The sequence below is a fragment of the Dipteris shenzhenensis genome, chromosome 7 (assembly GCF_047967505.1).
Source record: "Dipteris shenzhenensis isolate YYH24624 ecotype China chromosome 7, Dip_SZ_1.0, whole genome shotgun sequence".
NCBI classification, from domain to species: domain Eukaryota; kingdom Viridiplantae; phylum Streptophyta; class Polypodiopsida; order Gleicheniales; family Dipteridaceae; genus Dipteris; species Dipteris shenzhenensis.
Window position 1 is genome coordinate 57,388,435 of NC_141602.1, and position 18,319 is coordinate 57,406,753.

At 46.5% G+C, this 18,319-nt stretch overlaps 1 protein-coding gene and 1 pseudogene across 3 annotated transcripts in view; both read left to right on the forward strand.

Annotated features, from left to right (window-relative positions):
- The window catches only part of LOC147900557 (pathogenesis-related homeodomain protein-like), a 67,838-nt gene that overhangs the window by 26,586 nt on the left and 22,933 nt on the right, over positions 1–18,319 (forward strand). The window lies entirely within an intron of this gene.
- Positions 3,478–7,778, forward strand: LOC147900559 (uncharacterized; annotated as a pseudogene).

Here is an 18,319-nt window from a genome sequence, read left to right on the forward strand (position 1 = left end):
TGTATCCACTCAGGGCCCCCTCTCCCAATCAGTGGATAATTTGCTTTATATTGAGGGCCCGGTCCCCCCATTCAAGGGAGAACTTGCTTTATACTTGGAGAATTGAGAAATACAAATAATACTCTTTGTGAGAGCACGGAAACGTGCTTTTGAAGAGTATACCGTGCACACGTGTTGCAGACCCAAAGACCTGAGAGGCAATGTCAACCAATATCGAGACCTTGATGTTGTCCACACTGACAATGTAGGGCACTTCTGCAGGGCAGAAGTGCTCGTTTGGGAGAGACTAATATGAAATCGTTTAGACTTCACAAGCAGTTGTAGCTTGAATAAAGAGATTTTGGACTACTTTTTGATTAGCCTTCTCCTTTAGTGCTAGCCTTCATCATGGCTGAGTTTGCCCTTCACCTCCGGAGTGCCGACAGAAACTCAGTACGAAGACTTTGTATAAAAGGATGCCTCTCATATTTTTATACTATGGTCTACACCCATTGTTGGGCACTGATGACGTCAGTGGGTATGTCATAGTAGCTAGTCTTTGCTATGCGTGATGGAGTTTATGGTTTTCAATCTTATGAGTAACTATCGTGAGATTGAAACTGCACTATGTTGTGTTTTTAGAGGATGAGTTTGGGAATGTTTCTGGATTCATCTAGGTATATGCTTCTGTCGTATTAGCGGAAATGCAAATTTCACCTTGTGAAGTTTTCGTCCAAGTTGCGGCTTGCTGGTATTGTGATAATTCTTTCTATCTTAAATGGTGCATTGCCCTATCAGCTAGATTTAGATGCTTGTTTGGGAGAGACTAAAATGAAATCGTTTAGACTTCACAAGCAGTTGTAGCTTGAATGAAGAGATTTTGGACTACTTTTTTATTAGCCTTCTCCTTCAATGCCAGCCTTCATCATGGTTGAGTTTGCCCTTCACCTTTGGAGTGCCGACAGAAACTCAGTACGAAGACTTTGTATAAAAGGATGTGTGAGTGTGTGGATTTGTATGTGTGAGAGCATATTTTTATACTATGGTCTACACCCACTGTTGGGCGTTGATGACGTCAGTGGGTATGTCATAGTAGCTAGTCCCTGCTATGCATGATGAAGTTTATGGTTTTCAATCTTATGAGTGACTATTGTGAGATTGAAACTGCATTATGTTATGTTTTTAGAGGATGAGTTTGGGAATGTTTCTGGTTTCATCTAGGTATACACTTCTGTAGGGCAAGGAAGAGGCTTGTGCTGTCCACCGGGATGCAGGGTTACTGCGTGAGTGAGAGAGTGAAAGCTAGGAGTAATAGATTCTAAAAGAGAGCTGAGAGATGACTGAAATATAGAACTGAGAACTGAGCTGTGCAAAACTGTAAATAGAATGGTAAAGAGCTGCCAAAACAGTACCTTAAACCTTACGTTGTTTGCTGATCCGAATGTGCTGCGTGGACACCTTCCAGGAGATGCAATGAAGAGGGGAAATGGGCTAATTTAGAGGCCCTTTTAGAGGGATTTTAGATGGGACATGTGGAGGGACTATATAAGTCTCCATCCACCACTCATTGTAGCACCTTTTGATGTGACATCTAATCCTATCTACTCCCACCTCCTTCCTTCCTACCAAGGTTAGCTGGGTAGACATAACAGAGATGTGATCTTCTATATTGAAACACATGAAAGACCAGAGAGAGGGCTACCCACAGTGACAGGATATACCTGGGAGTCTGCCCATAGGAGGGAATTGAGGAGGGATAGTGGGGTACGAGGATCCGGAGGGGTGGTTGTCCTTTTCAGATCACATCTGAGGCCACTCCTCACTATGGTACAAAAGGAGGAGCATGCACGACACATGTGGATCCGCATCCAGTTACCAGACACACATCCGACCTTCATTGCAGTATGCTATTTTCCCCCAGAAACATCATCCTATGCACGAGAGGTCACCACTGATGGGCATAGCCCATATGAGACTATTCATGATGATATTACGGAGTTCTCCAGACATGGGGACACTCTCCTTCTTGGTGACTTCAATACTTCAATGAACGAACTGGGAACAGACAAGTGGACCTATTAGATTTTGATGAGGATTCCCTCATAGTACCGGAGATGGATGTAGCAGAGCTGGGGATCGTGAGGCAGTCGGCAGATGCAGAAGCACTAATGACAGCATATGGGAGACATTTACTCGAGCTGGGAGCCATACACGACTTGATCATATATAGTGGTCTTCGTAGATGGCCATCATCTGGTGGCCTCACCTGTTTCCCACATGGAGGGGGAAGTAGCACTGTAGACTACTTGCTCGGCCCACTAGCATTGGCCCCACGAATACATGATTTTATGGTGCCATCTCCTCCACTTGGAGCTGACCACTCATATCTCACTTTTTGCATATTGGTCGCCATGCCGGCCATGAGGAGGGCCCCTCCACCACCCGCTCGTGTCCAGATTCATTTTGACTGTGCTCTTGACCCAGTGTACATGAGCCACGTGGCTTCCGAGCTTCCAGTACTACTTGGGAGATGGGATGGACCTCGCACATGCATCAGAGACACTCACATTGGTGATACAGGATGTTGCCGCCAGATCCTTTCCCACGACACGATCTGCACGTGTTCCAGATGGGAAGATGTCCCAAAATCCATGGTTTGATGATGAGTGCAGAGAGATGAGAGCCCACCTTACATGTGAGATAGCATTGGGACATTTGACTCCGCCAAAGGCACATCGGAGATCACGCCGAGTGACACGGCGTAAGAAGCGGGCTTTCCTCATGCGCAGGATGGACGAGGTGATCAGTTCTTTTCACGGAGGAGATCCTACCACTAGATGGGGACTCCTATCAGAAGGGAAGTCACCCATTCCCATCACAGATCCCACAGTCTGGCACACATATGCATGCTCCCTATATGATGTCCCAAGTCAGGCACCACCTGATATGTTCTCTATGCCTAGGCCCACCACATGCCATTTGTTTACTCCGCAGAATGTATGAGCTGTCCTTCTCCGCCTTCATAACCGATGATCACCGGATCATGAGGGACTACGCACTGAGCATTTTGTGCATGGGCAAGAGATCATGACCCCAATATTAGCATAGCTGTTTAATCATGCTGTATGCCATGGCTTCCCACCTACGTGGAGCACTACCACCATAGTACCGATACACAAGGCAGGCGATCCCATGCACACTAGGAACTACCGTACTCTTATGATTGGCCATACTTTGGCTAAGATATATGGGTCGGTACTAGAGAGGGAGATCAGCTGTCACACAGAGGGCCACGGACAACGGGCACTTGGGCAGGCAGGATTTCGGAGACAGCACTCCACCCTGGATCACATTTTCACTCTGAGGGCTATTATTGAGGAGGTGAAGTCGAAGCATCAGAAAGTCTACACTTGCTTCGTAGACTTTCGTAAGGCATTTGATATTGTCCCACGCTCTCGACTGATTAAGAGATTACATGAACTACAACTCCCAGCCATCATGATTTGGGGGGTCATGAGTTTATATGAGTTTGTTAGAGGGAGGATACGCGCCCCAGGAGGCTTATCAGACTGGATTGAGAGCACCATCGGAGTAAAGCAAGGCTGCCCCCTGTCACCAACTCTCTTTGGGCTCTATATTGACGAGATCACTTCTTTCGTCGATTGATTAGGCGGAGAGGGTTCGCTCCTAGCTGACATGATGGTGTAGATACTGCTGTATGCTGATGACATAGTCCTCATATCATCCTCCGCAGAGGGACTGCAGAAACATCTAGAGGCTTTGGAGATGTTTTGCAAAGAGAGAGACCTGACAGTTAACCTTGGGAAGACCAAGGTTATGATCTTCAACACCTCGCGAGCAATAGTATCCTGTCACCGTAGTTTCACATACCGGGGCAAGCCTATGGAGATAGTGTAGTCCTACACATATTTGGGGATAGTGTTCACTGGACCAAGTCTCACGATGATCCATGCAGGTACGGCACGACTCACACGAGGACGGGGTGCTATGGCCCGACTAGAGAGACGATGCTTCCAGGCACACTTCCAGGACCCCCCGACGAAGGGTTGGCTCTTTGACACACTTGTGAGACCAACTGCCATGTACGCAGCACCTTTCTGGGGGAGTGACATTTCAGCGACGGAATGGAAGAGATTTGAGAGATTACAGGTGACCATGGGATCTAGGATGATTTAGAGTAAACCGTCAGTCCCTCATCAGATTATACAGGCAGAGTTCGCCATGGCTCCCCTCCAGGTTGATGCCATCTTCCAAACGATGATGTTTCTCCACAGAGTTTGGTCCTTACCCCAGTGGAGACTACCGAGACTAGCATTAGAGTCCTCCAGGCGACTAGCGGAGAGTGGTGTCGATATAGCATGGTGCGCACGGGTATCCACATGGTTTGGTAACCACGGCATTCAGATGGATAGACTTTCTCCCTTTCAGTACAGCCTTGATGCACCACCCGAGATGATCCCACGAGATGAGATCAACCGCATCATACGGTTGAACCTCCTCCAGCTCCATACATCTAGGGCTTGGGGGGGAGAGGAGCTCTCCACCAAGATCCAGTTCTACCGTGATCACTTCCTGAGGATCTCAAAGCACGGTCTTGTCATGAGACCTCAATATCTTGAGGACAGGAGAGTCTCATGTGCACTGAGGATCGCCATTGGTCAGCTAGGAGTCTCATCACATCAGCTATGGATCGAGGTAGGGAGAGCTATAGGCATACCCAGAGAGCAAAGGACTTGCACACTATGCCAGATGGGGGAGATCGAGATAGAGTAACACTTTCTATGTGTTTGCCTAGTCTACTATGAGATTTAAGGATGATACCATTGCCTCTTTCAGGAGGGACAGGGCTTTGGCCCACTCACACGATTGATACATTTTCACGATCAGGTCTGTGTTGGGCTCTACTTGCTTGAGATGCGCCAACAGAGAGACACACTGATGTGAGATGCCAGAGAGCAGCATGGGCCAATGCCACAGCAGATCACAGACTTGTGTCACAGATTTCTATGCATCTGAGTCAGCTGCCAGTGCAGCCAAGGGAGAGGAGCTTGATGAGATGAGAGCATCATGGATCAGCGGTAGGGGTGCACGAGGGGGACACACTCCACGCGCGACGCGGAGAGAGCCTAGAGTACGCACGATCGAGGTCCAGTCTATCTCATCCCTTCTCAGAGGCGACCACCAGAGAGGAGGCATCACCCTTGACGTAGCACATCGGATCCAGAGATTGAGGAGACCACGCCCTCCCCCGCGTCGCGAGACAGCCCGACAGACACAGATATGAGAGCTTCTCACATCTCATCAGAGTGCCACCAGGTTACTTGGATATATGGAACCTGAGCACGTACTAGGAGTGCTAGCCCTGAGCGATTGACACGCTCCTATTACTCTGCTACTCTAGTATTTTGTTCACTAGCTGAGCATGTTAGTGTTTTAGCTTTTGTTTTCAGTCAGTTTTTTCAGCTTTAGTTCTTAGCAAGGGTCTTAGTGAACCCTTTGCTTCAGCCCTTAGTGGCTTGTATGATGTATGAGGTTCTTGTTGGATTCACACTTTGTCTCATAGGCCCGCAAGGCCTCTTGCAGACTTTCTTTTTTCTTTTCTTTCTCCCAATCTCTCTCCATCTCTCTCTCTTCCTCTCCCTCTACCCCTTTCCCTCCTATCTCTCTCTCCCCTTTCCTCCCCCCTCTCCTCTTTCCCCCCTTTCCTGCCATCTCTGGCGCTTCATCAATTCAGCCCCTGCCTCCTTCATTGCATTGGTATCAGAGCATCGACTATGGCATCTCTGTCTCCTCCTTCACCCTTTCCGTGCACCAAGCCATTTCTTATGTAGATGAGTGGCGCCAAGCAACATCATCGTCAAGGCAACAAATGATTTCTGCCCTCTTTCAAGTGGAGACCCAAGGGAGAAACACCCTTTGTACGTCAGACACGTCGGAAACCTGAGAGCCATCAGGTCTTTTGTGCAAACAAGCTAGCTCGTCAGTCGGGACTCCCTAGAATTCACTTTCGAATAATGAGCTGGTGCTTGCCAGCGAGCAGCCCAAGGGAGAGGGCCGACGAGGCAAAGGTGGGAGGAGTACTGGCTCATTGACACCTCGTCCGTGCCGCCCTGCCAGTCTTGTCTAATCCTTGTGAGTGTCGAGCATGCCATAGTATTTGGTCTTGTTAATAAGCAGAGCTACGTCTACGGCCTCTGACTTTGAGGGGAGCCTCTTGGAGTGTAAGACGAACAGAAGCGCTGTGAAGAGCTTAGGATCTCCATTGCCAAGCCCGCCCTACCAGTTCCGTTACCCATGCTGCTAACTTGTCGCCTCGCAAGTTGCCCCACGTGCCCTCGCCACAACTTCTCCACCACGCTGCGCCCGGCGATGCCGCCTTTCATCAACGTTGCGCCGCTACAGACCTTAGCAATTGCTAAGGTTCTGCAGGTTAGCTAGGGTTTAGGTTAGTTAGGTCAGTCAGGTTGGGTTAGGTTAGTTAATTAGGTTAGGTTAGTGCTAGCTAGGGTTAGGTTGGTAGTTAGGGTGTGGTCTGGTTAGTTAGGTTGAGTCAGGTCAATCTAACTGGGGTTGGACTAAGGTTTGGTTAGGTTAAAACTAAGTCAATGTCCTAACTGTTGTAGCTGCCCTAGGTTAGTGTACTAACAGTCCTAGGTGACTTAGGGAACCCCTCCCCCCCCCCCCCCCAAAAAAAAAAAGGAAAAAAAAGAAACTTAGAATTTTCTTGCCTCTTTTAGGGGCTTTCCACAGCCCTATTTTGGCTCATTCAGACCCCGTTTCGAAGCTTCTTCAACGACCATTCTCTCGAGCCTCTCCATCGACCTTTTCATGGTTCCACACACTATCTAAGGTGCTCACTACAACAGGGAATTGCTGTCCATTTCTCTTTGCCTACATTCGAACTCCTCTCTCTAGGGCCAGTCACCATGCCACCGAAGCGTGCCCCTCGTGATATATTGCATGACAGTGATGAGGCTGCTCAGTATGAGCAAGTGGCTGCCACAGTGGTTGCATCCACTAGTGATACATAGGTTCCTTCCACTTAGCCTCTCTCCTACATTTTGGGAAGTGCAGGCAGTGCAGACACAGTTTTTGGATGCTGTAACCGGCCTTTGACCCGACAAAGGGCAGTGTAATTGACTCTATTGTCTCACAAATCTGAAATACAACCAACTTGAACCATTGCCATTGCCCACAAACATAACTTAGAGCATATAACTTCACATCATAGCATCACTAAACCATTGAGGACAAGGGAGGCTAGAATGCCCCTACTCAAAAGCATGAAAAGTGACACCTATTGGCCCGAACACTTGGCAGGGATTGAAAACCTGTTCTTGATAGTAGCCTTATTCAAGTCTCTGTAGTCAATGCACATGTGGTATAAATCATCTTTCTTCTTCACCAGGAGCACTAGGGATGCAAAAGGAGAAGTGCTATGAGAGAGAAAATTCTTATGAAGCAATTCTCGCACCTGTGTGGCCACTTCTTCTCGTTCTACCTTCGAGAGACGATACAGAGCCTTATTAATTGGCTTGCTACCAAGCTCAAGCACTATGGCATGATCAACATCTCTTCGTAGAGGCAATTGTGAAGGCATATCAGCAAACACATCTGTAAATTTTGAGAGCAATTTATGCATATCACAATCCTCAACATGGGAAGTTCACAGCCCAGGACAGCATTGATTGGGCCCATATCCAATCCCAAGAGATCACCTGCAAATTCGTAATCATCTGAGACCTTGATCCTTGCATCTTGCCAGCTATATTTGCTAATCATGAGCTGTCCATTTGCCACCTCTACTCACAGCCCCCGATCGATTTCAGTAGCAATCAGTCCCACCTTCTGTAAGGTTCTGAAATTAATAACACTGTGAGTGCTACCGCTGTCCACCAACACGTGAACAGTCCTGCAATTAATGATCCCTTGCAATCTGATAGTTTCAGCACTGTTGGCACCCATCACGGCATGAAGAGAGATGGTATAAAGTGTTGGCTGAGCATCCCAATAAATTTCTTCTTCGTCCACAGGAGCATTTCCACGAGAATCCTCACGTGCATGAAAATCCCTAGCAACGTGATGCTCCATAAGAAAAGACGTAGGTCTACGACCTCGCATGCCACAAGTGGACTGAATGTCCAGTGATGACATATCGTGAATATGATGACCAGTTGCACCACCCGGATCCAAAGGTAAATCAATCCCCTTCGTGGCTCCATTGTCAAGAGCCTCATCCGCATCATGTGATCTTGTTGTCTCATCATGAGAGGCATCGAATGAATCTGTGGCATCAACCAAATCCTCATCATCAGAGATTTCAACGATCATACCGAGCTTGGCTGAACCATTATTCCGCATCTTGCAAGCATCCCGATGCTCAGGGGTCCATTTCTCCCCACACTTAAAGCATAAGTTTGCCCTTTTTCTACTGTCCATTATGGCCCTAGTATACTACTTAATTTTTGATTTTTCATTTCCAGCACGTTCCTGGCTTGGCGTCCGATGGCCTGTATGGCCTGGCATAGGGCATTTTACTACCTGAAAACAAGAGGAAACCTTGGGAAGGGCGACGCTGCAAATTTTTTATCATGCCAGTCACCCATCTTAGGCTTCTTCTGAGCCTCATTTGCAGCACCATGTATGCTGCCCGTTCGACTCTTACACTTGCTGGAATATTTCGGCTCAAATACCTTTTTAAGCTGGGCTAATAGTTTGAAGACTATGCGCCTTCACATCTGCAGCCAGAGGACTTAACCCCTGGACGAAACGCAGCAGCTTCCCCTTTTCAGATACGTCCTGCACAAACAGGGACAGCCTCCAGAAGTGCTGCAAATACTCTTGGACCGTACTTGTCTACGACAAGGCATAGAATTCAGCCAAGTACTGATCCAACACAAGTGAGGATATGAACGTAGTGATCATCAATTCTTTAAAACCCCTCCAGGTGGTTGGTCTCTGAGGTGAATCCCTCATGTATCACCACCATGTGTGGGATAGTCCTGCATATGCATACCTGCAAAAATGATGCGCTCCTCCTCAGACTTGGGGTAGAAGCGGAAATAGTCTTCCAACTTCGTGAGCCACTCCTCCAACTCATTGGAAGTGCGAGTGTCCCCTTTAAACTTATGCATCGAGAGCTTATCCTTCACATCGTTGGCTACATACTGCTTACTGTACCCACCAGAATGTCGCGCATCCTCACGCTTAAGACTCACATACTGAGGAAAGGGCATCTCATCCCGCACTTCCTCAGGCAAGGCTCTGTAAGAACGTAAGGCATCTGAGAGCATATCGTCTGTGGTCACTTGCTGCCCATTTACAGCATTCTGCTGCATAGTAACACCACCAGCCTGATGCACGGGCTGTGTCTAACTAAAGGTGTTCCCTGACGGAGCCATAGAAACATGCAGCCTTGGATGAGTCTGCCTTCCAAAGGCATCCCTCTGAAAAGATGGTGCGGTAAAAGCCTGAGAAGAGGACTGACCTCTTTCCCAGCTGCCCTGTAACCCAAAACCAGATCCAAGCACGCTCACGAATGCAGTACTGAATGAATGCATACCCAAAGGTCAGCACAGTATAAACAGTCCAGCCTGCATAGAAGCAAGAAACTGTGAGCCAAAAGGTGGCCTGGTATCTGTCAAGAAAGTGCTCTGCGGCACAGAAAAAGCATCACCCAAATCAATGTAATCCCCATGCTGGGGTACATGTTCATAGGCACGACATGCATCAGCCATAAACCCTCTACGTGGGCCCGAGAACTCATCATGGCTATCTGATTGATCCGCATGCTGGGGAGTGGGCTGCTTACCCTCATCCTGCATAGCAATGGCAAATGTGATCTACTGACCAATCTGCTGTCCCATCTGGGCAAGAGCGGTATCTTGCATAGCCATGGCTGTGGTAAGCTGTTGGCTGAACTCATGTCCTATCTGCCAGAAAGGACCCTAGAGCATCGAGGAAAGGGCATCTATCACGGGGATGTGGTGGTGATGGTGAAGTGTCCAAACTAACTATCATTGAATTTAGCCTAGGGTGCCAGGCTAGGAGCCTTAGTTAATGCCCAAAAGGTACCTATGATTTCATGTGCAATAAGTGCACCTCCTAGTGCTATTAGAGTGGTTTCAATTTCTAAGGTCATTGGTTTGGTTCAGTGGGATCATCCTTTAAAGATTGACCCCCTAGAGATCCTACAAACTAGGGTCATTGGTTCCCAAGCATCAGGGTCATGGTGTGCCAACTAACCCCCCTAGGGGCATTAAATTCCCACGCCTCATATTGCCATGTGTCTGTGTGTGGAGCTAGTGTGGCCTCTCTGCTTGCCTTGTGGCACCTAGGTGTCACCTCTGGAAGCTCCTGGAAGGCCCTAGAGCCCTTCCTTTCCTTTCCATGCTGTTTTGAGTCTTCATCCCTACTAGAAGTCCCTCATTCGGAAGATGGCAGATTTTTGCAGCTTCTCTCTTGCTGGCTGAAGTCAATTTTGGAGCTTTCTTCACGACAGTTCTCTTCCCCTTGCTGCTCTCTGCTGCTGGCATGCTTCCTGGACTTGAACGCCTCCATTCTGGGCCATTTATGAAGCTTTTCTTGACTTTCTACACGACAAAAGTCTTCCTTTCTTGCAATCTGAGGCCGTATTCTTGGACACCTCACTTCCTGCTCCTGTCTGGTGCAAGGCGCACTGAGAACTGAGGTGCTGGTGGGCTGGAATCTCCATTCTGGGGGGGGCAATCATGGCGGATCTGTTTCAGCTTGCTGAACCCTCTCTTTCTTGATCTCTTCTGGTGTTGGAGGTCACTCATAGGCAGCTTCCTCCTACCAGAGTCTATTGTCTGCTGTTCAACCAACTTCTGGGGCTGCTCCGGGCTGAAACAGGCCCTTTCTATTGGCTGGATTCTTATCTTCTTCTTCTGCATTATGCTACTGTCATTCTTGCTGAGATTCTGCAAGGTTGGATGCCCTGCCATTGGCCCGGAAGAGGGTTGGGGCATTGGTTGTGATACTCTCTTCCTGGGGGTGCAGTGGCAAGCCTTTGGCTTAGTAATGGCTTTGATCTATGTGAATGCATTGTTGGGCATGCTGTCGGGTTGTTCTACTTGTGTTATGCATGGCTATTGAAAGGAACCAAGGGAATAGCACTGGGAGTTGATCACTGGCACAGCCACGGGTTGGCATTGTACTGGGTTGCACTTGCGGGTGAGCTCTTGAAGGGAGTCCCTTGTATTTGAGCTAACCAGTAATTAAATAAATACCGCAAGGGGCAGGATAGATGACCCATTGGATGAACTCAAGGGTGCTCGATTTTTCACTAAGATTGATTTCAGGTCAGGCTACCATCAAATCAGAATGTGAGAAAGAGATGAGCACAAGACAACCTTTCGCACAAAAAGAGGTTTATATGAGTTCAAAGTTATGTCTTTTGGATTGACCAATGCACCGGCTACTTTCCAGGCACTCATGAATAAGATTTTGCAACCTCTTCTTTACAAATATGTGCTGGTTTTTTTTAATGACATCCTCATTTACAGCAAAGACAAGCAGGAACATATCAGACATGTAAACAAGTCTTGGAAATCTTGAGATTGCATCAGCTTTATTGAACGCAGGAGGAGCTGAGTGAGGAATGAAGGCCAAGGGACCCCCTTTTATATAGGGCTGGAAATGAGCCAACCAGCCCCAAAACTGGCCAACTTTTGGGTCGGCTGTTTTGGGCTGATGGTTGGGCTCATTGCCCCATGAAAGGGCCCCATAAAAGTAGGCCTAGGGAGGGGTGTAGGGTGGCCTATAAAGGCAGCCCTTCCCTTGCATTCTCCTTCACTTGTTCCAGCCTTGAGGGGGCCCAAAAGGGCTCCTATCCTTTTTTTTGCAAAGAAAAAGGGCTTCTATCCTAGGTTGGACCTAAACCTATCTCTAAACCTAAGACGGAAACACTACCCTACTATTCTCCACCAGTGAACAAGGACTGATCTGTCTAACTTGACCTAAGGCTGAGAGATTGACTTACGTAGCTTTGTTGGAATATGGAAGCAAGAACTAGAACTAGAAACTGGAAATGAAATAACTAGACTGAAAAACAAGAAATACCTTGAGAAGAGTGTAGACAAGACACAAGCTAGACTGATAGATTACAATGATGTGACCCATTGAATATATGGGCCAAAGTACAAGACATAAAGCAAGAGTGCTTATGGGATAATTGTAGAAGTGCCACATGGCACACACTCAAGACATAAAGACTAGACTTAGACAAATGTAGACTAGGAAATAGTACACTTAGTGTGCACTTATCTCCAACACCCTCCTTAAGTGGACACTAGGAGTAAGACAGAAAGACAAGACTAGAAGACAGACATAAAGACTGATAGACTGAGAGACAAGATAGAAAACATGACAGACAAAAGATCCTGAGACACCCCTCCTCAAGTGATGTCCTCATATGGGTCCACAAGGGTAGGGACAAGATGGATCTAAAACACAGTCAGATTGATAGACAAATAGACAGACAGACAAGACTAGATAGACAGAAGACTGACTGTAGACAAATAGAAAGACCAAGACACTAGAACCCCTTGACCTACATCATCGGTGGTCAAGGTGGTAGACAAGACATAGAAGTAATCAGAAAGCCCACTTCTCATCATGTGAGGAAGGAACAGCAGGATCAGCTGATGGAGATGTTGCAGCAACATGGGCTGAAGTAGATGCAGGAGCTGATGTAGAGGTTTTGGAGTAGCAGTCCCTCTCCCGGTGATTATCACGGCCACAAATGGTGCATGGCTTTCTTACCTTAGAACTTCCTTTCTTTGCTAAAAATGCAGTGTCAGTTACCTTTCGTTGTTGAGTTCTTTCTTCCTCTTGGAGAGCATTGATGATACCCTCAAGAGAAGGATTATTATGATACTTGGAGGTAGTGACAAGAGTAGCATAGGTGTCAGGTAAGCTTTTGAGAAGCATAGCAATAGCAATATCTTAGGAGATAGGAGACTTGACTGACGCAACCTGAACCATAAGACTGCGAAGATAATTGACATGAGAGGCTATAGTAGCTCCTTCCTGCATATGTAGATCAAAGAATGAGATCATAAGTACAATCTTAGAGTTTTTAGATTGGGCTCCAAAAAGGGTATCCAAAGTGATCCATGCTTGAGGAGCAGAGTGTATGTCGGAGATGTGATGAATGTAATCATCTCCAAGGCCGAGCAATATAATAGCATAGGCTTTGTCATTCTTGGCAGTGACAACTTGCTCAGAAGGACCTTCGGGAGCAGCACGTTGAACAATGTCCCAAAGACCTTATTTCATAAGATGGCACTTGATTTTGATCTGCCAAGTATGAAAGTTGGTCCCATTGAATTTGTTGATAGATATGAGAGAATGAGAGGAAGATGCCATGTGGGAAGGTCTTACCTCTTGCTAGGATGCAAGGGCAGTGTCTATTCCCTTACAATATTGCAGAAATAAATGAGAGGAGAGATCCAAGAAGTCGGTTCTCTCACCACTTTGTCAAGGCCATAGCATATGACAGCCCATCGAAGCAGGAGGAACCAGCAAAAAAAGGAGAGACTGCTCAGCAAACTGAAAGAGGCAAAGCACAGTACCTTAATCCCAGGCAGAGGTAGAGGTGCAAAAAAAGGGCGCAGATCTTCGTGTAGATGGAGCAGATTTCGAACAGCATCTGGAAAAATCGACCTGTGCAAGTACGGATTCCGTACGGACTGTACGGACTGTACGGACAGCTGAGTACTGACGATGTACGGACGGCGAGCAGAGTACGGAGTACGGACGACGTACGGATGTCGTGCAGAGTACGGACGACGTACGGATGTCGTGCAGAGTACGGACGACTGTGCAGAACTGTCGTGACAGCAGAGTGTTGCGCAGATCTGGCGCTCAGATCTGTGGCTGAGCTGCGCAGATCTGGGGCAGATCTGAAGCGGGATACACACAGATCTGTCGTACACATAGATCTGGAATACACACAGATCTGGAGCACAATGACTGGACAGAAAGAGGGGAAAAGGCGGCCAAGGGCTGAGGCAGAGGGGGTGCAGCTGGCGGCCAGCAGAAGCGTAGAAGAGGGCGGTGCAGGTTTTTTTGGGGCAGATGTCGGAGAGAGAGGTAAACTGAAAGGAGAAGACGAAGCTATGGCTGCAGCAGAGTGAGAGGAGAGGAGAGGGGATCTACATGCTCTGATACCATGTTGGAATATGGAAGCAAGAACTAGAACTAGAAACTGGAAATGAAATAACTAGACTGAAAAACAAGAAATACCTTGAGAAGAGTGTAGACAAGACACAAGCTAGACTGATAGATTACAATGATGTGACCCATTGAATATATGGGCCAAAGTACAAGACATAAAGCAAGAGTTCTTATGGGATAATTGTAGAAGTGCCACATGGCACACACTCAAGACATAAAGACTAGACTTAGACTTAGACTTAGAGTTAGACAAATGTAGACTAGGAAATAGTACACTTAGTGTGCACTTATCTCCAACAAGCTTGTGCCTGACTGCCCTAGACTAGGGCTCACAAAGGGGTCACAGCATACGACAAAATCTCCTTTTAGGGAACTATTACGCACTTGTCGGTGTAGCCAGTGTGTCACATTGTGCAGGGATACATGTGACACCACTCCACTTGATCCTGGAATAGCTGCCTTTGCTTACCTTGCAAGTTACCTGTGCCACATGTGGCCTCCAAGCCCAATCTAGCCAGAGGGATTTGTACCCCTCTCTAACTTTCAAATCCTTGCCTTGGCGCATGGAATTAATTGCATTGAAGTGTCCTTTGAACTGTTTTAATCAGTTTGAGGCTATGGCAGTCACCACAAATTCCTAAAGCTTAGGGAAAGTATGCAACTAAAGGAGGTGAATGAGAAGTTCAACTGTAACTGTCTCTCTAATATCACGGGCAATGACACAAGGTTGTTCCTCCCAGCCAACCTTTGCGACAGTAAGCTATCGTATATGCATCTCTCACTTTTTTTTTCACCTTGCATGCTGAGCCCACAAGTCCCTAGATGGTTCTGCATGCCACATGTCACCTTCCTAGGGCCATCCTTTGGTACACTATTTACCCCTCTGTTGGAGTATCATTTAATTCCATTTATCCCTTGGTAATTACACATTTTGGTGCACCTAGGCCCTTGACCTTAGAACCATCTAGTCAGTGCTAATTCGCCCTCACCAAGGACCTTGACATTGATTCCTTTAACCATATACTTGAAGCGCTATAAAATAAAATGCGATAGTTGGTGTTTGAAAGGAAAATGTCCACTGATGTTGGTGTTCTCAGCTTGAGCATAATTTTCCTTCCCTCTTCAAGTATTAGCGTCCTTGATGATAAAATCTGGGAGTGCTCTTCGTATCTAGTGCACGGATTCCCAGGTAGCCTCAGATAGAGGTAGATCATGCTATACAACCAACACTGTGGGTATCTTTCGATTGCGTACTTGCATTGTTCCTTGGTCTAGGATTCTTATTGGTTTGCATCTTGCATTATCCTCTATCTCTTGAAACAAAACAACATTCTCAATTAGTGAGTCACCTAGGTGTAAAAACTTCTTTAAATGAGAAACATGAAACACTAGGTGCACCTTACAACCCTGTGGCAATTCCAGCTTATAGGCTACCTTGCATATTCTTTTAAGAATTGACGACGGCCCACAATATCGGGGTGATAACTTAGCACACTCTCCTATAGTCAAAGACTTGAGTGTGAACGAATTCCGAGAAAAACTTTTTCTCCTTTCTTAAATTCCCTAACGGATCTTATTTCATCCGCATATGCCTTAGCTCTATCGATAGCTTGGTGGATGTTAGCTCTCGCAATTGCTAGCATCTCCCACATCTAAACTACATAGTTTGCGGCACTAGGCACTTTTTGAGGTATTCCAATCGTAGTTGGATTTGCTGGTCTATAACCATAGTTCAACTCAAATAGACTCATTCTTGTAAAGGAATGTTTTTTATCATTGTAGGCAAATTCTAACAGTGGCAACCACTTGTCCCACGTATGTTACGTCAATGAAACATATGCTCTAAGCATATCCTCTAAAGTTTGGTTGAGTATTTTCGTCTTACCATCCGTTTCAGGACAATCCCCACTACTCATTCCCAATTGAGTCTTTAGTGCCTCAAACACAGTAGTCCAAAAATGATTGGTAAATTTAATGTTCTTGTCTGACACTATCGGTCTTGGTAATCCATGCGGACGAAATATATGTTTATTAAACAAATCTGCCACTTGCGGGGCACTAACAGACTCCCTAGTCGGAATGAAGTGAGCCATCTTAGTAAGACGATCAACCTCCACAAGGATAGAGTCATATCCACCTTGTGTCGTAGGCAGGCCTACTATAAAGTCCATGGAAATGCTCTCCTACTTACCTAGTGGTATTGTAAAAGTCCAGGTGGCTTCCCCCGCTGTGTCTTACTTGACACAAAAAACAACGTCGCAAAGCATACATCACATCGTTCATCTTGAATTGATAAATGTTTTTCAATCTATGTTTGGATTCTTCTTAGAATGGCAAGTCTTTACCCATGGCTATATCTGCATGAGCAAGTCTTGTCATTTCAAAATCAAGCTTCTCCGTATAGTCTTGAATTCGAAGTTCCAACTGGGTGACCCTTTGGTCCCATAGTTTAGTTGAACTTCCATCTGCCATTCTGATTGTATATGCATAGTCAGATGGGCTAGTCTTTCCTTTCAACCTCTTTACAAGCTTAGAGGTAGTTACATTGTGCGTTGATGTTGAGTCAAACAACACAATGACATCATGATTGGCCATTTTTTCCTTCATCTTAATTAACTCCGTATCGCTAAAGGTTGTATACCACGTGTCAAAAACCCATCTCAGCTTGTTGATGTGATCAGTTTGTACAGCAGTGTCGAGGTGGGAGGTGTTTATACCATTGAAAGCCAAAAAATCATCCAAGAATATCTCAAGAAACCTTTCAATATTCTCTTGGAAGAGTTTAGTGAGACCAAAAGGCATCATCCTATAGGCATATGTTCCCCATTGGGTGACAAAGGTGGTCTTCAAATGATTGTGTTCTCGGACCCGAACTTGGTTGTACCCAGTGTTCCTGTCCGTGAAGGAGTACAGAGCATGACCAACTACTGTCTCCAACACCCTATCATTGAAGGGAAGGGAAAACCTATCTCATATTGTGGTGGCATTTAAACTCCGATAGTCCACGCACACCGAAGCTTGCCCGTCTCCCTTTTGGGCATGATTACAATTCCACTAATCCACTTAGAGTAGTCCATGCGATATATTAACTGGGCTTGTTTCGTTTTTTGGATGCCAAGTTGGACCGCCTTGCCATAGTTGGGATTCATGCGGTATGGGCCTTTGATCACTGGGTTTGCCTTTGGGTATAGGTCGATGCGTTGCTCCATGAACTCAGCCCGACGGAATCCCTTTAAATCTTTGTAGGACCAAGTAAAGACATCCACATATTCCTTGAAAAAATCATTTAAAGCAGCAAGGAGATTCTCATGCTCCCAAACCCATAATAGGAGTAGGTGGTTGGTACGGTGTATAATAGGGCTAAGGATAAAAGTATGTGGCCCCAACTAGATTGGGTGCAGGAGCTTGAGGCAAAGGGGGATTAGGAAGTAATGGAGGTGGAATGATAGGAGGGGAAGGTAGCTCAGATGCTCTTCCAAGAGCAGGAGGTACGGGTGCCAGGCTAGAAGCTATCGGTGCAGTTGTTGACTGCAGCAACTAGGGGTTCCCCTGAAGAATACTCTAGTAGAAGCTTCCTAACCCTTTGAGGTACCTACACTCGGAGGCATCATGTCCATGGATTTCACAAAATGTACAAAATGAGGTAGAAGTAGGTACCTTGTGCTTAGAGGGACACTCCCAGTGACCATGGCCAGACTCCTTGCATTCTGTGCACCAAAGACCACTTCTGATTTGGTCCTCAAAGGATGATTGTCCATCCACCCTTGTTTTGTCTTTTAGACCTTCTTTGATTTCTTCTAACTCCTTCTTGAGTTGTTGCCATGTCGATGATCCCTCCTCTCTCAAGAGCTGGGTGGTCGAAGTCGGTGATGAGACAAAGCTTAATTGCGACCGTTCCATCTTTATTACTTCCCTCAAGATGTCTTGTAGTGAGGCATATTCAGGGGATTTGTCAACCATCCTTATAGCAATGGTGGGAGGTAATGATTTCAAAAACTACCCCTTTATGACAACATCATTAGGTGACACAGACATCTTCGCGGTCAGGATCCTCATCCTTGTGTACATCTCAACGATGCTTTCCCCACGCTTCATGGTGTTAGTGGACAACTCTTGGACA